Source organism: Miscanthus floridulus, chromosome 12 (assembly GCF_019320115.1).
Source record: "Miscanthus floridulus cultivar M001 chromosome 12, ASM1932011v1, whole genome shotgun sequence".
NCBI classification, from domain to species: domain Eukaryota; kingdom Viridiplantae; phylum Streptophyta; class Magnoliopsida; order Poales; family Poaceae; genus Miscanthus; species Miscanthus floridulus.
In genome coordinates, this window is record NC_089591.1 from 19,306,080 (window position 1) to 19,327,839 (window position 21,760).

At 48.4% G+C, this 21,760-nt stretch overlaps 1 pseudogene; it reads left to right on the top strand.

Moving 5' to 3' along the window:
• Nucleotides 1–2,645: 2,645 nt before the first annotated feature.
• Nucleotides 2,646–21,760, top strand: part of LOC136495601 (amine oxidase [copper-containing] gamma 2-like) — a 40,809-nt pseudogene continuing 21,694 nt past the window's right edge.

Sequence of the window (21,760 nt, forward strand, 5' to 3'; positions counted from 1 at the left end):
TCTACTTCATATGCAAAGATAACGATCAGGCCCTCGCCAAAAAAAAAATAGTAATAACGATGAGGCTTGCCAAGTTCAATAGACACATATTTCCTTGGCTAGGAAGAACTACTTGAAGTTATTACTCACCTTTGCAAATGGGGTTAATTGGATTGCTGGAAAACGCCGCTATAATTCACTTTTTTTGACATTATAATTCTGGTACTCTCTTAATTACACCACGCTCTATGTTTGGCGCAGCCTTGGGCCTACATTTGGGGTGGCCTTGGGCCAGAGGGGAGGCTATATACGTTATATTTTCATATGGACTGTAATCCCTCTTTATTCTTCTTCATCTCTGTGCCCCTTTTTGCTCTCCCCTGCTTGCTCTCCATTGGCGTCAACCCCAATATGCCGACAACTACCCTCATCTCCTCCACCACTTATATGGTCTATTTCACTAGCCCTTTTCCTCGTGCATTCGCCCACAATAGCATAGTTCTTCTCTCTCCATGGGGGCAGTATGGCACGAGGTTCTCCACCACATGGTGGTGGATCGGAACACCAGCGGCGGCGGCCCACGAGATCTCTTCCTCGGATCCAGACCGAGCGCAAGGTCTAGGTGGTAGCAATGCACTCGAAGCCTCGAAGTTCAAGACCAGAGGTGGGAGGGTAGGGAAGCTCATCACACGTGTCAATGTGACGACAGGCCATGCATGGCTGCACACGAGCGCCTCTGCACCAATGAGCTCTGAATCGACATAACTGGGCCCACTCGAGGTGCTGCCATGTTAGGTTAAAGGGGAGGCAGCGTTGATATAGGTGTGACCAGTGTCGAGTGTTGAGCCGACGAACAACAGATGGGCTGGGGTAGACATGCCAACAAGGACCGAGCGGCGCAGACATAACACTTAGGGTCAGCGGTGCGACAGTGGTGGTTGGCCGGCGAACAACAGTTGGCCAGATGATGAGCATGCAAGTCGAGCTTTTTGCACTTGGTCCGGTGGCAGCCGGAGTGGGATAGCTGATCTCGCCCCCTGTCCTGACGTTGACCGGTTGACCCTGAAGGGGACCGTGACGCCTAAGAGGAGAGGTGAATTAGGCAACCTAAAATTCTACTTCTCTAAACTATGACATCTTTTTCTATCCTTAGTAAAATCTATGCAAAAGATAAATTATCTAAATGTGTAATTATGGTTTTGCTAGTGTGTTGCTATCCCTACCGCAAAAGGAGTAATGTGTATAATGAAAATGCGGAAGCTAAAGAGCAAGGTAGAGATATGCAAACTCCCGTCGACGACTCCGGTATTTTTACCGAGGTATCGAGAAGCGCACAAGCTTCCCCCTAGTCCTCGTTGGAGCCCCTCGCAAGGAATCCCTCGTAAGGCCAAGCTCCCGATCGGATAACTCCGTGGATAGCTCCGGGCCTTACCCACGCGCAAGTGGGTCTCCGGTTAAGCCACTCGTAGCAAAGTCTCTCCTGGACCGCTCCCCGCCATCTTCACTATCAAGCTTCCAGCCAAAACGCCGCAGGTCTTGTTCCCTCCGGTAGACAGTGGCGGCCACACCATAAACGCGGTTGGTGTGATCTCACAAAACTATAAGCCCCTCTGATGTACAACAATGGTGCGCGCAAGCACCGAGTGGTAAGAGGTATACAAATCTCACTAAACACTAGGCTAAAACTTAGAGCAAGCACATAAGCGGTGGTCTAATCAACCTAGGCACTTCGCAAAGCACCTACACTAATCACTTAATGAATTACTAAGCACTATGCATGTGGATATCACTAAAATGGTGTATCAACACCCTAGATATGTTTCCTCAGCTCTACTCTTGTCAAATAGCCGGTTGGGGGGTCTATTTATAAGCCCCATGGAGAAAGTAGCCGTTAGGGACGAAATCCCGCTTTTCTACTACTGACCGGACGCTTATGTCATCTTGATCGGACGTGTCCGGTCGTCCCGACCGTTAGAGCCACGATCAACTGATCAAACACTGCTGGCGTCCGGTCACATGCCACCGGACGCGTCCGGTCGCAATTTCGCCGCTCTGGAACCTCTCTGTACTGGATCGGACGCTGTTGTTCCTACGTCCGGTCGATTAGCCGCCAGCGTCCAGTCAATACTGAGCTGTTGCCGGGATGATGAACAGTGCCACCGGTGCGTCCAGTCACTTTTAGTCTTCAGCGTCCGATCGCTGCTGCTGACGCCTGCTGTTGCCGAGCAACTGATCGGAGCGTCCGGTCGCTTTAAGGACAGCGTCCGGTGCTGCGTCCGGTCACCTCTGTGAGCTCGTTTCTTCGCGATCTTGCGTCCGGTTTGGTTCCTATCTTCGTGCTTGGACTTTGCTTGATATCTTGGGTCTTCTCTTATGCTTCTAAGGTCTTGCTTAAGGTGTTGATCATCGGATCATCACGTCGCCTTCGTCCAAGTCACGCCTTGCACCATATTGAACTACAAAACAATCACTTGCAAATTCATTAGTCCAATTTAGTTGTGTTGGTCATCAAACATCAAAATCCAAAGTAAATGGGCCTAGGGTCCGTTTTCCTTACAGACCCTAGGAGGGGCTAAAGGAGGAAGAAAGAGAGAAAAATGAGGACTATGAGGGTATTTTGGTCTATTCAAAAGTAAATAGCTTTGCAGCTAGCCTATTGTGGGGAGATGTATAATGTGACAGTTTCTAGCTGTAAGTAAAATCACAATTACACATCTTAGAACAGGTGAATTTTAATGGTGTTTCTCGCTCCACGAAAATTGTAATGACACCATTGCAATTAACCCTTATAAATGAAATCAACTTTGCATCTACTCCCCCGTCTCAAAAAGAGTGTCATTTTTTACTTTCAGACATCTTGTTTGACCATCCGTCTTATTCAATTTTTTTGTATAAATATAATCTATTTTGTTATGATTTATTTTATCATTAGAGATACTTTAATAATGATTTATTTATTTTATAATTTATATAAATTTTTAAATAAGACGAACAGTAACGTCACTTTTTAGGGGACGGAGGGAGTATACACAAGTAACTAGGGCACGTGCACTGCATCATTAGGACATCAGCCCTCTTGCTATCTCATCTTTTTGCCCAGAACGTTTACTCCCTTCGTCCTGCAATACAGTGCGTTCTAAAAATTCTAAGATAACTTAAGGGAACACTTAAATGACGCATGTACCCATTGATTATTCCAATTATAGAGTTTCTCCTCAAATTATAGCTTCCTTTTTAACAAACATTACTAAATCTAAACATAGTCATTATGTAGAATATATTGTATTTTAATATAAATTTTAGAAGTCACACTACACTCTATTTTAAGACGGAGGTTGTAAGTGGCAAACTGAAAACGACTGATAGGTCTATGGTAATAAAACATGATGTATTAGAACATGTGATGTGAAGAGAGAAATTATTTTATATTATATATATATATATATATATATATATATATATATATATATATATATATATATATATATAAAAACTAATGTTGAGGCTCTGTAGCCTAAGTGCTTGCCTCCACCATTAAATTTGCTCTCACCACAGTCCTGACGAAATTATTGGACGTCTCTCATCTTCAAACTCGCCGGCCAGTAGCCAAAGAAAAATCTTTGCACTTAGAACAACGTAGTTCCTTCAAAAACAATAGTCCGTACACGTCACCACAATCCTTCAAAAACAATGTAGTTCCCAACCGGCAACTGCCAAAGAGCGACGCCGCCTCGCCATATATACTGACCCGCTTCTCACTCGGTAGCTCATTCCAAGACCAAAAAGAAGACAGCCGCTCTGATGGATCACTCCACCTCCGCTCGGCCTTCCGCCTCCCACGTGGAATCGACACACCCACCACCTCACTCTTCGATGACGCCACCGCAGGAAGCAGCTGCACCCGCTTCGCGCCATGGGGGTGCCGCCAGGCGGACCGGATTAAGCAGAAGCCGAAGCCGGAGCCGCCGTCGCACGAGAACGACGTGCCGCTGCATCCGCTGGACCCACTGACGGTTACCGAGATAAACCGCGCGTGCGAGTTCCTCCGCGCGCACCCGCCGTTCGCGTCGTCGCCGTCGTCCATGTTCGTGCACTCGCTGGCGCTCGATGAGCCGGACAAGCCCGTCGTCCTGAGCTGGCGGAAGGGCGCCGACCCGCTGCCCCCGCGACGCGCCGTGGCGGTGGTCCGGTTCCGCGGCGAGGCCTTCGTCCTCGCCACCTCGCCAGCGGCGCCGTGACTCCTCTGCCTGTCCCAGCTTCCGGGTACCCGACCATGACCATGGACGAGCAGGTGTCCCTCTGCTATGCCCCTTTCAGTGACCCGGCGTTCAACGCCACCATCCAGCGGCACGGCGTCCGCCTGCCCGTCTCCCTCGGGTGGTACGGTCCCACCGAGGAGAACCGCTAGCTGATCAAGATCCAGTGCTTCTCCGCGGAGGGCACGGCCAACTTCTACATGCGCCCCATCGAGGGCCTCACCGTGCTGCTGGACATGGACACGAGGGAGGTCATCCGCATCTCCAACCGCGGCGCCGGCATCCCTATCCCGCCCGCCGCCAACACCGACTACCGGTACGCCCGCCACATGCAAGAAGACGACGACGGCGACCAGACATCCAAGAGTGAGGCGGGGTTCCCGAAGGTGCGGGCGCCGTCGATGAAGCCAGGGCCGTCGCGGCCGGGAGTGGAGCCGGTGGACAGCCACACGGTGCGGTGGGGTGGGTGGGAGTTCCACATGAAGGCGGACGCGCACGGCGACATAGTGGTGTCGCGCGCACGGGTGCAGTGTTGGCCCTGGATTTTCGGCACGGGTGAGCCGACCACTTATCAGCGTTACCGACTATACACTATGGCTAAAGGTAGAAGAAGGGAGGAAGAACAGAGCGCGCACACACACAACACAAGTACCAGCGTTGGTCGGAGCTCTGCAGAGTAGATGACAAAACTGAACTCGCTCTTTGCCTCCATGCGCGCCTTGAACTTCTTGATCGCCGCCGCCGCCTCATCCTTGCTCGTCAGGAGTTGTAGCCATATATAGCGACTACAATCATACACGAGCAGGAGAAAGTACCACCGATCACCCATTTGTGGCTGGTGTGATTGGCCCGCAGAGATCACCATGGACCAGCTCGAGGGTCTCTACCGCGCGGTACTTCGCCGTCTTCGGGAACGTCAGCCTTCTTTGCTTCCTGGCCAGGCAGCTGTCACACAGCTCGCCTACGTGCTCGATGTGAGCCAGCCCAGTCACCATCTTCGCCATTAGGAGAGTAACCTTATCATCATCAGCCTGCGCCAGATGAGCCTCAATCTTCTTCTCCTGCTTGTGATTTGGGCAGTCCTTTGTCCAATGGCCCGTCTTCCCGCAACGCCGACAGGCGTTGGGGTCGACCCTCTTGTTCTTCTCCTGCTTGTGATTTGGGCAGTCCTTTGTCCAAGAATGGTAGGTCATGCAAATCTTGGGACGAGATTTTTATAAGGGGGAGGGGCTGTAACACCCTAGGTGTTAGACTTGCATAATTTGACTTGCATTGCATGAGCATGAGCATCAAGCATTCACATTTATGCTTTTACATTTGAAACATGTGATTGAGACATATAAAACATATTGGTTATTTTATGTTTCTTTGTATATATGCATATGATCATGAGTGAATACATGTAAATGGTTGATGTGAGTCACTAAAACATCTTAGCTACACTTAGGATGACTAATGGAACATTGTTCACGAAGATCACTTTGTCTAATCAAGTCCTTAAGTGATGCTATGTATGTGGACCTAGAAAGCTTTATGTGTAACCAATGTATGAAATGATTGTGTGACCTTAGGAATAGCTTAAACATGTTTAGAATGTCATTATGAACAACTTTGGTATTCATGACTGAGAGTAATTTGGTCACTAAGTCATGGTTCAAGTGTTAGTCATCATTTGAGTGTAGTAGGTTTGACCTAGTTTGAACCATATGATAGAGACTTTGCATGTATGTGGTCACTAAAGCAAAGTTGTAGTATTTGAGTAGAGCAACAACTTTTATTTTTGGGTCATGAGCTAATTATGTGAATAGCTTAGTCTTTTTGAGCTCACAAAAAGTCAACAATTCACTGATTTCCAACACTTAGAAAATTTCTAAGTGTTTATGCTTTTACAGTTTTGTCGTGCCTACTTTGGGATGATATTCCTTGGTATTGGTTGAGATTTAGATCTAGATCCTTAAATAAGATTTGTAGCTGGTATATAGGTCTATGATTTTGGTTTAGGAAGTTTTCGCTAATATGCCTTGGATCAGGAGTTTGAACGCTGTCAAGTTGCGTGGTCAGTCGGGCGATCGAACGCTGATGACTGAATCGGCTTGGCTTCGGTGGCCGACTGGCGCATAGATGCTGGCCGCCGCGTGGAGGAAGTGAAGCCGTGCGTCGCCATTGCCCTGACTAGCCAGGCCACACCGAGCCAGAGCGCGCCTTCAACATCCCCAGCACTCGCCCGCTCCCTCCCTACGCTCACATTTCATTTTCCCTACCTCCTCCTTCACCGGCCGCAGCAGCGCAGTAGCTCCGCCGACGCCATTGTCGGCCTTAGCTCGCACCGCGTCATCCCTTCGCCATGCAGCAGTGCCGTCGTACTCCCACCGTCCCACCGCACCATACTCGCTAGCTAAAAGCGCACGGTGAGCCGTCGTGCCACGCGCGGTCCTCACCGTTGCTTCACCGCCGTACTCCGTCATCGTGGCCACAGCGCCTCTGACCACCTTTCGCTGTAATAGTTGGTGCCACTGTTGATGAAATATGGTCGGCAGTCTACCTAGGGGTATGCCCAAGGTAGTAGATTGTCGGCAGACAGATGCACAAGCCACAAACAAGACGGTGACGCAAGATAGACACGAGGTTTTATCCAGGTTCGGCCGCCGCGAAGGCATAATACCTACGTCCTGCGTCTGATTGTATTGCTGTATGTCAATGAGAGATGTTTTTTAGAGGGGTCCCCTGCTCGCCTTATATAGTCCGGGGGACAGGGTTATAGATCTGGAAACTAATCCTAGCCAGTTACAATTGCCATAGGTGGCCGGATAAGGATTCCTATTCTAACCGACCAGGATCTTGCTTGATCTCTAAATCTGTCTTGACTCCTTACGCGGGACTCCGAACAGGTTGGCCGGGCCACGTGTCGTCTTTTAGTGGACCGGACCCCCTGATCCGGGCTGGCCCAAGCCTAGCCGTAAGGGTATAGGGGTTAATACCCCCATAGCTAGTCCCCGAGCACCATGTATTATGCTGCGACACGCCGTTTGATCTCCTTCGACTAATGCAATCCGTCTTCATGTCATCTTCAACTGATTGAAACATTGACCAATCAAATGCGCCAGCATTCTGATCAGAACAGAGAGCAATAGACCACGATTATAGCCGAAGATTCCGGTTGTCTGAAGAATGCATGGTGCTCTTAAAGAAAAAAAGAAAAAGATTTCTTTCCTTATCAAGTGTGCCCACTTGTATTTCTGATAAGAAATGTAAGTGACCCTTGGATAGTAGTAATCCTGACAATCAGTCAAAGCGTATGGGTCGATTAAATAAACACATTCACCGCAAGGTGAAGTATGCCCACTTAGTCCCTAAGCCTGGTAGTAGGTGACGCAGGCACGTGGTGCCAGGGTCTAAAAAGAATTTCTACTGAAGTTAAGAATTCAATCGTCGTACAATCAATACGTGATGCACCGACAGGTGCATCGTACCGATGTAGTCCCCGAGCTTGCTGGAAGGTGAAGTATAAGCCTTGTAGCAAGGTCCAAATAAATGCCTCTCAACTGTATGTGAGTACACATCACATGTAGCCGAGGAGGGCAGTCGCCGAGCATTGTTCAGAACAGTCCCCGAGCATGATAGTGGTCTGGACAGTCCCCGAGCACGGTAGTGGTCTGGGCAGTCCCCGAGCACGATAGTGGTCTAGGCAGTCCCCGAGCACGGTAGTGGTCTGGGCAGTTCCCGAGCACGATAGTGGTTTGGGCAGTGCCTGAGCACGGTTGTGGTCTGGGCAATCCCCGAGCATGATAGTGGTCTGGGCAGTGCCCGAGCACGGTAGTGGTCTGGACCATCCCTGGGCACGAGACATGCGGCGAAGAAACGAATGCCACTTGTACTATTATTTGGTGTATTTATTTATCTTCTTACTCTGTCAAGTCCAATCTGACACGTCGGGTCAAAAAAGTAGACGGGTATAGCATGTCATACTGCCCTCTTGTCCTTTCAAGCAAACAGTCACTTGGCACCTGTATGGAGGTGCATCAGTGTGGGCCCTCTCACACTGGCAACGAAGAGGTGCATACACTGATAACGAAGAGGTGCATATATTGGCATAGATCTCGAGGTTGTGAAAACAACCGTCTGCGGCGCGTGCGCACATCTCCCAAGAATCTTGGGTAGATGAAATGGTGGAACTCTTGGTTATTTATAGAATTGGTAAGTTACTTTTTACTAAACCCCATTACCATTCACCGCCGCAGCCTTCTTCTTCCTCTTGCCAACCCTAATATCTCCAAAATCATCACCAATCACCCCTCCACCGTATCCACCTTCATCAGCTAGGGCAGATTCATGGCAAAGAGTGACGCCTAGAAGAAAGCCGGAGTCATGGCAAAGGAGTGGTGGAAGTCAAGAAGCAACGAGCAGACCATCGAAGACCTTGTCATCATGGGAGTACTCCACAACAAGGAACTTGCAGGATGGCGTGCACTGGAGGGCAAGGGGTACCCCGATCCACAACCAGGTGAGATTGTGGTTTTTGAAGATTTCTTCAAGCAGGTTTTGGGGGTTCTAGTGCACCCTTTCCTTTAGGGGCTCTATTTGTATTATGAGGTTGGGATGTGCAATCTACATCCCAACTCGATTCTTCTTGTCTCCACCTTCATTCATCTTTGTGAAGCATATGGTGGCTTCTAGCCCCATTTCGACTTCTTTCGCCATCTTTTCTAGTCTACAAAAGAAAGGAAGCGGCGGCTCGAAGATAGCCGGAGGTGTGTACCTCAATCTTCATGATGGGATGAAGGCCTAGTACTTGCACTGCCCTTGGAACACATCGCTGGATGACTAGTACAAGAAGTGGTTCTACATCCGCGAAGAGCCGAACATGATCACACTGTGCGACGTGGGGTTCATTCCGAAAAAGAAGAACAGCTAGTCAAAAAAGCTCGAGCACCTGGAACAGATCCAAGAACTACTTGGGATGATCCCGTGGAGGAAACTAGATGGTCCGAGTGTGGTCGGAAACTTCATCATCCAAAGGATACAACCCTGCCAGAGGAGGGTAGATCCTGGCTACGAGTACCAAGGTAGCGCAGACCCAACGAGGACCAGGCAAGAGGCGCTTGACAAGATCAAAGTCAAAGCCAGAATTGGAGAGCTATTTAACTTTGCTGATCCAAATTATGTTAGATTGAGCGACATCAAGCACGCTTTCAAGCTCGCCCGACCTCCCCCAAAGGTAAATCATTCTGCCTTGTACCCATAGTTTTATGTTGTAATAGAAACTTACTGTGTTATCTCCTTTGTGTTTCCCAGATTAATGGTCATGATAGAGCAACAGTATTCGTGTCTCCGCCCCCTGGTGTAGATTGGCTGCAAGTTGCCAGCCCAACCGCCTAGACCAGCGCTGGGATCGAAGACGTCGACTAGGCCATGCTTGGAGTTGGGGAGGAGGCAGCGACCAGAGCTGCTGGTAAGCGGACGGTAGCCAACAAGCGTCGTTAGGCGATCTTTACATTGTCAGACGATGAAACAGAGGATGCAGACATCTTTCGACTCGTCTCTCGAAAGAGGAGGAGGCAACTGGAGTCGATGGAGCAAGGTGGCTCCTTCGTGCCAAATAAACCTGCATCGCCGACCACTGTAGTACAGAGGACAAGCGGCAAAGGGGTCGAGCATCAAGCCTCGGTGCTGGTGCTGGTCGTAGAGGGAGACCAGGTGGCACCCGCAGAGCACATGGAGCAAGCGCGGCTAAAGAGACGCGCCTTTGCCACATCATTCCGCGCTTCCAAGCTGTAAGTATTTGTAACCTTGATGTAAGTTTTCAATTTATATTGAATACTATTGTCTTCTAAACTTAGCTCGGATATATTAGGTCGACGTCCACCGAAAATCCTGATCAACTAGCTGGGAGCGGCATGGCTCCGCCAGCAGTGTCAGAGAAAACTGCCCAGCAGCCGGCTATGGAGGAACCTATAGCAAAAAGTTCATCGGAGCCTCAACGGATGAGCGACTAGACAATAGTCCCCGAGTAGGTGGTCGAGGGGAGAGCCGAGCCAAGTACAGGTGCTCCGAGCACTAACCCTGCTGAGGGGGACACTTTAGCACCAAGGGTAACAGACCAAACCGAGGAGCAGCAGCCGGAGGTGGCACAGAGCACGTTTGCCGATGCTACGACCCATGGGAAGGCCATAGTGATCGTAGAAGCTGCAAACTCTGGACCAGCACCGCTACCCGAAGACGAGGCCAAAGAGGATGAAGTAGAAGAGGTCCTGGGTCGTCCCTAGGACAAACAACAACATGTATATGTGTCGCGCTAGTGGAACGACCAATGGGTTGTGCATGAGGAAATCCCAGAGGTCGAAGAGACCATGAAAGTTGAACGAGCGGCGAAACGTCTGGTGATGGAAGTCCAGGTATGTTTTGCTTGACCACTTAATCTTGCTATCCAGTCAAACTGTCTGACTTAGCTTTTTACATGCAAGACTTAATGAAGACCGCAAGGTACCAAAAGAAGTGCTTCGACCAGATTGAGGGGATCACAGCAAGCAATAAAGAACTGGCAGCCGAGGTGGAATGCTTGCGCCACCAACTTGAAGCCACCAACCATGAGAGGACGGAGCAAGAGGCACAGAAACAGAACCTGGTCGTCCAGCTCAGTAATAAAGAGCAGGAAAAAACAAGTAAGTTGTCACTTTATCACAACGAGTGCATGACACGTGTTGTTGCATTGTTGGTAGTCACAACTGTAGTGCATGCTTAGAAGCCGAAATAGTCCATCTCCAAGAGGAGAATAGCCATGTGGTCGTAGAGTGTGGTTGCCTGAAGGAGGACAACAAGAAACTAGCGCACGACCAGTCACAACTCCGAGACCACACCACCAAGATGAAGGAGGAACTGAAAAGTAAGTGTTCTAGATCACCTTGCTCACTTTTGTTGCCCGCCTTATCTTGTCATGATATGATTGTTTAATTGCTTGTGCGGTTTGCAGTTTTAAAAGTCAATGCCAAGATGCATCTGGAAGCCATGATGAAAGATCGTGATGGCTGGAACATGCGGTGCCAAGAGATCACCGAGGATCAGAACACATGGAAAGACTGGTGCCAGGAGGTGGCAACGGGCATTTTGCCAGTCCTCAACCTTATCAACCCAGCGCTTACAGAGGAAGTGCCAAGGACGCCGTAGCTCGGTCTGGTCGATAGGTGCCGAAAGGCATGGGGATGGTTCCAAGAGTTCGTGAAGGAGGCGGGTGAGTACACAGGTGCACATGTGCTAAGCATGGTGCATGCTCACTACCCCTTGATCGATCTCAAATGCCTGGAGGCTGGATACCCAAAGGAGGTAGATCTAGACAAGGCTGAGGAGCTTTGGATGACCCAGCTAGACTTGTCTTCAAAGATAATTGGCGACATTAATCTGTGTGGAGGCAGGAAAGCACCTGTACAGGGTACGCCATCAACAAGTCAGCTGGAAACGCCATCAGTTGTGAGCCAACCGGCAAAGCATGTGGTCTCAACTAGCCAGGCATCGGCGGGGCCATCCTCTTCAGCTCGACCAGTACAAGAGTCCCCGAGACTCAAGCAGGATGTTGAGAGCAGTGAGCAGCAGGTGCCGCATGCCCTGACCAGCTAGCAGGATAGGCTAGAGCTGTAGAAGAAGGATGTAGTTGTGTTATTGTAAACTTGTACCTTTTTAGGCAAGCTTGTAATAACGTAACTGTATATCAGCATAAGCTTGTTTGTTTTTTTGGAAAACATATTTAAGCTTGGAACTTGTGTTGGTGTAACTAAGTGTGAACATGTTAGCGTTCTGTTGAGTTGTACTAGTTTAGTCGATACGTCATTCTGAAAGGTTTGTATGACCCTGGTTTGCCATGTGGTCGGAGTGTGAGGTGCGTAGCCTATGCACACATAGACGCAGACAAATCAAACTAGAGGAGACCTGCCGATCACCCATAGTGTAGAGAGAAGATCCCATGCACGCATTGGGAAGAAATGGAGACAGGGCCTACTCCAAAAACCCGAGAAGGAATGGTGGTCGGTTTTGACTGGTTGAGGTAGAATAATAGTAGACTTCAAAGTGACACATTAGAGTGGTCGGAGAAATCATAACAGCTTTATTGAATTAAATCAAAAGTACAAAGGGAGTACATATCTTAGTAGTTAAGCATAGAAACGTCTAAGCTTGTTGATGTGCCATGAATTGAGTACATATGTACCGTCCAGATGAGCTAACCTGTAAGACGTTGGTCTTGTAACTTCCTTGATCATGAAGGGCCCTTCCCATGGAGTTGCGAGTTTATGGACACCAGCCTGATTCGTCTTCCACTTCAGGACCAGGTCCCCGACCAAGAAGGACCGCTCCTTAACGTTCTTGTTGTAGTACCTGCGCAAAACAGCAAGGTATTTGGCTGTACATACGCAAGAATTGAGCCGCTTCTCTTCTGCACTATTTACTTCTAGATCCCTCGCTTCATTGGCCTTGTCTTCATCAAAGTTCTCTACCCATGCTGATCTGAAAGCTATATCTGCAGGGAGCACTGCCTCAACACCGTAAACCATAAAGTATGGTGATACGCTGGTATTGCGACTGGGCTGGGTTCTGAGGCCCCAGACCACGGCGGGTAACTCTTTGAGCCATCTTTTGGGGGCTTTGTCATTTTCTCTGTACATCCTCTTCTTAAGTGTGTCCAAGATCATACCGTTTGCTCGCTCAACCTATCCATTAGCTCCAGGGTGCACCACCAAGACGTATTTTACCACTATGCTCCTTTCATTGCAGAAGTCCCAAAAAGCGTTCCCGGTGAACTGAGTACCCAGATTAGTGATGATGCTGTTGGGTATGCCGAAGCGGTGGATGACCTAGTCGATGAACATGACGGCTTTTTCTAAAGATGCCTGTACCAGAGGCATGTACTCTATCCACTTAGAAAATTTGTCGATCAGCACAAAGACACATGTAAATTTCCTTGGAGCCGGCTTGAAGGGCCCGATCATATCTAGTCTACAGCATGCGAAAGGCCAAGAGGCTGGTATTGTCTGAATCTCATGTGCTGTTATGTGGATTCTCTTGGCGAAGAACTAACAATCCTCACAATGGCGGACTAGCTTCTCTGCATCGGCTATAGCTGACGGCCAATAAACCCTGCTTGAAAAGCCTTGCCAACCAGCGTTCTCGAGGCCGCATGGTTGCCACAGGAGCCAGAGTGGATTTGGTCTAGGAGATGTTCGCCATCCTCCTGGGTTATACACTTCATCAAGATTTCCTCCTTTGCGTTCTTGCGCCATCATTTGCCATCGACGAGAAGATACTGCTTACTGCGCCGCATCAGGCGTTCGTTTTCTGTCCGATCGGTGTAACCGCTACCATCTATCAGGTACTTGATGAAAGGTACTCTCTAGTCTGGCTTCTTAGTGGTCAGAGGTGGTTCGATGGTGTTTGACGCCAGAACTGTAGCCACCAAAAGCTGGTCTAGAGGCTTGTCGACTGTGGGATCTTCCTCTTCGATGGAAGGCGTAAGCAAGTCTTGAACAAATACGCCATGTGGGACTTTAGCTCGGGATGATCCTAACTTTGACAGCGCATCTGCTGCTTGATTTTTGTCCCGGGCCACATGTGTGTACTCGATGTCATAGAACTTGCCTTCCAGCTTTCTGATCGATTTGCAGTATGCATCCATCTTTTTGCTGGTCGTGTCCCAGTCCTTGTTGAGTTGGTTGATGACCAGAGCTGAGTCTCCATAGACATAGAGATGTTTGACACCGAGCTCGACTGCAATGCGCAAGCCATGCAGGCATGCTTCGTGTTCGGTGGTGTTATTAGATGCTGGGAAATGAATCATGAGGACATACCAGAGCTGCTCCTTGGATGGTGATACGAAAAGGACTCCTGCTCCAGCGCCATCGATGTTGAGAGAGCCATCGAAGTACATCTTCCAATACTCATCAGGCCCCTGAGAGGCAGGTGTGCTTAAGTCTATCCACTCGATGATGAAATCGACAAGTGCCTGAGACTTGTTTGTAGTATGGCTTGCAAATTCCAGGGAGAAAGGGCATAGCTCCATTGCCCATTTGACGATGCGCCCATTCACATCCTTGTTGCTAATGATGTCTCATAGAGGATACTCAATCATGACCACCACACGGTATCCGTCGAAGTAATGTTTCAACTTTTGGGATGTTATTAGTATGGCGTAGATCAATTTCTAAATCTGTGGGTACCTGGTCTTGGATTCATTGAGTACCTCACTGATGAAATAGATTGGTCGCTGTACCTTGTAGACGTGGCTAGGCTCGTCATGCTCGACCACCATGGCAGTGGAGACTACTCGATTAGTTGCCGCAATGTAAAGTAGGAGGGTTTCGTCTTCTCTGGGAACAGTGAGGACCGGAGGTGACATAAGGTATTGTTTCAGCTGTGTGAAGGCAGCGTCTGCTTCCTCTGACCACTCAAACTTCTCGGATGCTTTGAGCAGTTTAAAGAACGGTAATCCTTTTTCGCCGAATCTTGATATGAAATGACTGAGAGCAGCCATGCATCCGGTAAGCTTCTAAACATCCTTCACCTTTTTGGGCGGCTTCATGTCCAAGACAACTTTGACTTTCTCTGGGTTAGGGCATATGCCGTCATGACTGACGATGTTGCCTAGTAGTATGCCAGAAGGAACACCAAAGATGCACTTCTTTGGGTTTAATTTCCATTGGAATGCATTAAGGGCTGCAAAGGTGCGTTCCAGGTCATCAACAAGGGTGTGTGCTTCCTTGGTTTTGAGAACTACATCATCAACATAAGCCTCGATGAGGTCGTCTTTTATCTCGTCTTTGAGGCAGGCCTGTATAGCGCGTTGGTAGGTAGCCCCGACGTTCTTGAGCCCGAACGACATGGTCGTGTAGCAGTAGGCGCCGAAAGGCATGATAAAAGATGTCTTGATCTGGTCGTCCTTTTTGAGAGCGATCTGGTGATAACCAGAGTAGCAATCAAGAAAGGAAAGCAGCTCACAACCGGCCGTTGAATCTACGACCTCATCTATGCAAGGTAAGCCGAAGGGGTCTTTAGGGCAGTGTTTGTTGAGATTAGTGTAATTAATGCACATTCTCCATTCATTATTCTTTTTGCGTACAAGAACCGGGTTGGCTAACCACTCTGGATGATACACTTCTTTAATAAATCCGGCTGCCAAAAGCCATGTAACTTCTACCCTAACCGCCTCCTTTTTGTCGCAAGCGAACCATCATAGCTTTTGCTTGATAGGTTTGGCTTTGCCGTCGACATTTAAGGAGTGCTCGATCAAGTTCTGAGGTACATCGGGCATGTCAGCAGGTTTCCACGTGAACATGCTCACGTTGCTCCTCAAGAACCTGACGAGCGCGTATTCCTATTTAGGATACAGGTTGGCCCCAATAAGGGCCATTTTGCTGGGATCACCATCGACCAGCTGGATCATTTTGTGCTCTTTGGACTTGACGTTCTTGCATGGGGCCTCGAGGTCTAGGATCTCCAAGTGGTCGTCTGGGGTCTTCTTGGCGTCGAGCGTGGTCTTGGCCATGCGAATAGAGAGGTCGTGAGCCTCTACTATTTTGAAGCTGTCATCCTCGCAAGTGTAAGCTGCATACACGTTGCCCTTAAGAGTTAGAACCCCCTTCTCAGTAGGCATCTTGAGCACCAAATACCTGTAGTGAGGTATGGCCATGAACTTGGTGAGCGCTGGTCGACCAAGGATAGCATGGTCGGTGCCTTCGAAGTCGGTGACCACGAAGTTGATGTAGTCGGTGCGGAAGTGGTCTGGGGTACCAAATTGCATAGGTAGCGTGATCTGCCCAAGAGGAGTAGAGCTCTGTCCGGGGAGAACACCCTAGAACTGTGCCTCGTATGGCTTGAGATCAGCCGGGGTTATCTTTAGAGCTGGCAAACTATTCTTGAACAGTATATCGATGGAGCTGCCGCCATCAATCAGCACTCTGTCGAACTAGACCCTGTTGATACAAGGATCAAGGACTAGAGGAAAACATCCTAGCTTAGGTATTGCGGCCCATTGGTCCTTTCTGCTGAAGGAGATCTTACGGTGAGACCAAGGAGGGAGCCGCGGATCGGCGCTGAGGTTGTCGGAGTTGGCCACGTTCAAGCAAGCACGGGCGAGCAGTTTGCATTCTCATTTGGTCTCGATGGACACTTTGCCTCCAATGATGGTGTGGACGTGATCGGTTGGCTTGACGTACTTGTGATGGGGATCTGCGTCTTCATCATCGTTGTCCTCGTTGCGCTATTCCCCTACATCGTTAGGCTTGTCGGACATATCCGGAGCCTGTTGACACATGTAGATAGACTTGAGAATGCGGCAATTCTCCATGGTATGGTTTGACTTAGGGTGGAGCTGGTAGGGTCCTTTCAATGCTTTGGCGTAGTCTTCTTCATAGTTGCGATGTCCACCACCTTTCTTAACGGTGTTGACCTCGCTGTTGTCTTCCCGAGCACGCTTGCCCCTATAATCGTCACGGCATTGCATCGCTGATTATGCTGGTTGTGATGGTCACGGGGGTCATTGCGCTGGTTGCGATGATCAAAATTATCGTTCCGACCATGGTTACCACGGTAGTCGTCGTGGTGTGGGAGGTGGTCGGAGCGTGGAACCCTTGCTGCTTCTTCGATGATTATCTTTTTAGCGTCATCAGCATCCACATATTTCTTGGTAGTGGCCAGGAACACTGTGACTGATTCGGGTCTCTTGCGGAGGAGCTTGTCCCATAGGGCATCGTGGAAGCGGAGACTAGTGATGAAAGCCTCGATTGCCTCATTGTCGGAGATTGACAGGACCTTGATGCGCATCTCTGAGAAACGTCGGACGTACTCGCGTAGTGGCTCATCTTTCTGGTCTCGAATCCGCTGTAGATCATATTTGTTGCCGGGTTGCTCGCAAGTGGCAATGGAGTTGTCGATGAAAGCTTACTTGAGTTCTTGCCAGGAATCGAAGTAGTTCGCCGGCAAGCTGACCAGCCATTGGTGACCTGCATGACCAACAACGACTAGGAAGTAGTTAGACATGACATGCTCATTAGCCATGGCTGATCTGCACATGGTTTCGTAGAGCATGACCCATAATTCAGGGTTCTCCTTGCCGTCGTATTTCTGAAGTTTTTCGAGCTTGAAGTTCTTGGGCCATATGACTTGGCGAAGATGCAGAGTAAACTGCTTCAAACCCGGAGGGCCATGGGTAGTATCATATTCCATATGGTAATAACTTTTGTGGGATGCACAATCATTGGCTCTTTGGTTGATGCGATCGCACAGATCGTGTTCTCCGAGGTAATGGCGGAGATCATTATTGCCATCACGACGATCTCGGTTGCCACCCTAATTAACCCTGCGACCATAGTTATCACGATGATTATCACGGTTGTCATCCTGGAAGTCGCGATGGTTGTCATCCCAACGGCGGTTGTCATCCCGACCACCATCATGGCCACCGTTTCTGCCTTAACGGTTGTCTGATGGGTCGTTGTTGCGTGAGCCACATTGGTTGGGTGGCTGTGAGCGACTTGAGTACTGGTGGCTATGGCTTGATTCAACTGACACGGATGGAGCCCGGGCTTGATTTACAATTTCTACGGTCTGGGCCATAACAGCCGTCAGGTAAGCTTGTATATCATCACGAACTGCCTAAGTTTCTGGGGTATTGGGTAGTCGTTGCATTGTTGCCATGGCAACGGCTATGTTGGTGCATGGAGTCCTAAAGACCTGCTTGTCCCCCACCCTGTCAAAGGCGTTGTTAAGATCGCGTGGCTGGACCCTTATGCGTCGGGCCTCCTCTTCTGCCTCGGCTTCGATTTGTCGGTGATTAAACCGATCAATATTGCGTGCTTCACGTGCCAGCCATTCTTGTTCCGTCTCGCCAACTGCCGGTGGTTTGTCATTACTGACAACGTTGATCAAGTCTCCTCGCCTTGGTGGGAAGGACGGGAATCGCGGGTATCCTGGGGCGTGGTCTGGGATATCCAGATCGTATTCGACGCCTTCATCATCGTGATTTTGGAGCTCGGTGCGAACAGAGGCATTAGATGCGGTGCCAGACGAAGAGCTTGAGCCACCCTCTTGAACTATGTGGACCGATCCTTCTTGATAATCCTTAGTCCGGACCATGTTGACGAAGTTGCATGGCTTTGGCCGAGGTCGAAGTATAAAACACAGATCTGAGCAGCGGTGTATATTGTATGTGTAGTTAGAGGCAGCATTTCACAGGCCGTAGGGCTTGGCCTAGTAGTTCTCCATCGAGGCTTCGTACTCGAAAAGCCGGGGACCCGTTGTTGAGGCTGGCCGGCGACGAGCGGAGCGCCCTTCAGGAGTAGATATGACCACGAGATCTGTACCGAGTCATGCAGGATGACTGGCCTGAGCTGGTCGGGTAGATCTGTTGTGGGTAGCGGTTACCTGTTCATTTGGTTGACTTTGAACTGAACTTACTAGAGCTATGGTTTTAGCAAGTTGGGTGCCGACCCGATCGATGGAGTCGAGCAGGTCAGTGTTGTCGATCTATTTCCCTTTGTAGCGGGGAAGTGGACGACGGGTTGTCGGTGTGGCTGAAGGCGATGCGGACATGGTCGGAGCCAGAACCACCGTGGTCGGAGCCAGATCCATCGTGGTTGGAGCCGGGTCCACCGTGGTCGGAGCCAGATCCACCATGGTTGGAGCCGTAGCCGATGCAGGTGAAGTAGTGGTCGACGCAGATTGAGTCCGCGCCTCCTCCGTGATCATGGCGATGAAGTCGTCGGAGCCAGTGGTCCAGGTGATCTAGCCGATGGTGAACGTGAGGCCGTTCGGCGTAGCCACGGAGCCAGAGGTGATGACCATCTTGTTTGCTTGGAGAGCAGTATGCACACCCCCTACCTGGCGTGCCACAGTTGACGAAATATGGTCAGCAGTCTACCTAGGGGTATGCCCAAGGTAGTAGATTGTCGGCAGACAGATGCGCAAGCCACAAACAAGACGGTGACGCAAGATAGACATGAGGTTTTATCCAGGTTCAGCCGCTGCGAAGGCGTAATACCTACATCCTGTGTCTGATTGTATTGCTATATGTCAATGAGAGATGTCTTTTAGAGGGGTCCCCTGCCCGCTTTATATAGTCCGGGGACAGGGTTACAGATCTGGAAACTAATCCTAGCCAGTTATAATTGCCATAGGTGGCCAGATAAGGATTCCTATTCTAACAGACCAGAATCTTGCTTGATCTCCAAATCTGTCTTGACTCCTTGCGCGGGACTCCGAACAGGTTGGTCGTGCTGTGCGTCGTCTTTTAGTAGACCGGACCCCCTGATTCGGGCCGACCTAAGCCTAGCCGTAAGGGTATAGGGGTTAATACCCCCACAATTGGTAAGCTAGCTTCGTTGTAGCTTGTAGACGCTTGGCGTCGCGGTCACCGCCGGCGTATCGCCGTAGTCCCGCTTCGCCGCGCCGCCATGGCCGCCACCGTCAAGCTTAGCTTCGCTAATGCGTCCAAATAGCTAGCCTAGTGTGGCCAGGTCTCGGAGGACACTGTGGTTCTGGTGCCATCGCCGTAGATGTCGCTGTCGGCGAACTCTGGCTGATTCCGCGCGCTCCTCTACTTTTGCCGCCGCTGACACGTGGGCCCGTATGGTGCATGGGTCCCGACTGTCAGCGGCTCAGTAATGAAGATAGCTCATTTATTTTCAGTTTTGGTGTGCACCTTTGAAAAATGATAAGTGAAGTTGTAGAGGTCCAAATTTTGTGAACTAAATTTTGTAGTGTTCCTTAGGAAGTGTAGTATTTTCTAAAATTATGATAGGTACAGTTTCTGATGTTTTTATTAAGGATTAAAATGCATTTAGATAAATGCTTTTTGTATGTTTACAATTTTGTAAATTATATATCTTGAGCTAGAAAACTCTTAAAATTGTGATTCCAGTTTTGTGGGTTTTGTATTGACATGCTCTAGCTAGAAAAAATAATAAGTTTGCTGTAAACTTGATTTAAGTATGTCTTTCTATGTATTTATTAATAAATGGCATTTTCTAAGGAAATTTGTAGGGATAAAAATATGTAATATATTGCTATGCAAATTTTTGTACAATAGTATGGCACTAATGTGAAGCTAGGAAAAATATATAATCTGTTGCTTGACATATTTCTATAGGGTTTTCTATTTTCACTAAATTAACCCGTGCTAGCTTATCATTTTTGCATAGGAAGTTATACATGTGTAAATGGTATGAAATTTTCACAGTAGCCTATTGTGAGCATTAGGAGTCCACTATAATTTTCTGAGAATTTGTTATGCACATTGGGTATATGTTTATTATTTAACCTAATTATCTAGTTAAATTGATAAAGGCATTTAAATGAATAGTTTGGGAGTGGACATTATGTTTTCTTGAGTTTATTTGATGTCCTTAAACTATTGGTATGTTTGGTGAGGTCAAATTTGGAATGTTTATATGCAGTAAAAATATCGTTGCTTTATAATTCGGGTGAGAATGATTTTCGGATAGATTCTATGGTTTGGTATGTTACATGGTAAAAATGATGTTTGCTGTAAAAATGGTTAATAACAAAGTTGTAGGTAACTTCTTCATATATATTGTGTTAAAATTTCAGGACAATAGGCAAAAGGGTTTAGGAGTTATAGCTGTTTAAAGTTAGTATTCTGAAATGCTCGCTCTCTGGAATTCCTGGACAGCACTGGATTGATTGCCTGTTTTGATTAGGATAGAATGTGAAGTAGCTTTTGGTGATTAAATAAGAGTTGTAGACAATTTTATAAGCTTTCCATAAAGTCTAAGATCATAGCATTTGGATAAGTATAACTTCAGTTATAAGTAAAACAAATAGCTGCTGTTTTGTGGTGTAGTAAATGAATTGTTAAAGTGTTTGATTAAGTAATCAAGAAGAGATATGCACATACTCAGTAAAATGTGATGCACTTGTTATTACTTTAACATCATGCTGTTAAGAATACTTACACGAATGCATTCATCAGGTGTCAACATACTATACTTGTCAGTATATGCATTCGCAATATCTTATGCCATATTCATGCATCTAGGATCGACAGAGGAGATAACGTTGCTGGAGTTCAACGAAGGAGAGGAAGGGGACCAGCAGGAGATTCCTCAAGCCATAGCTCCTAAAGGCGAGGAGCAGACCCTAGAAGAGCTTGTGCCCTGACCACCGCCCTACTTCTTTTCTGAAAGGCAAGACCCAAAGCATTATAAGTCTCCCAGTGTTTTACACAATATTACTCGAGTCCTTTATGATTGATGCATTAGGTTATAAGAGTTGATTGGAACCACTTGATGCATATAATTTCCTTATCCAGAAATATCCCTTTAACCCTATGTAGATCTAGGATCGAATATATGCTTAGCCCTGCTTAGACCGATAGAAGTCGGGTGATTTCCTATGACCTATGAGATATAGGTGGATACCGAAGCACGGTTGGCTATATGTGCTATCGTGGAAAAGAACCATGGGGTAAGGTAAATCGAGGCCGGGCGGGGTCTATGTATTGGTTGACTCATGTGATTCCGTCTATGCCGATT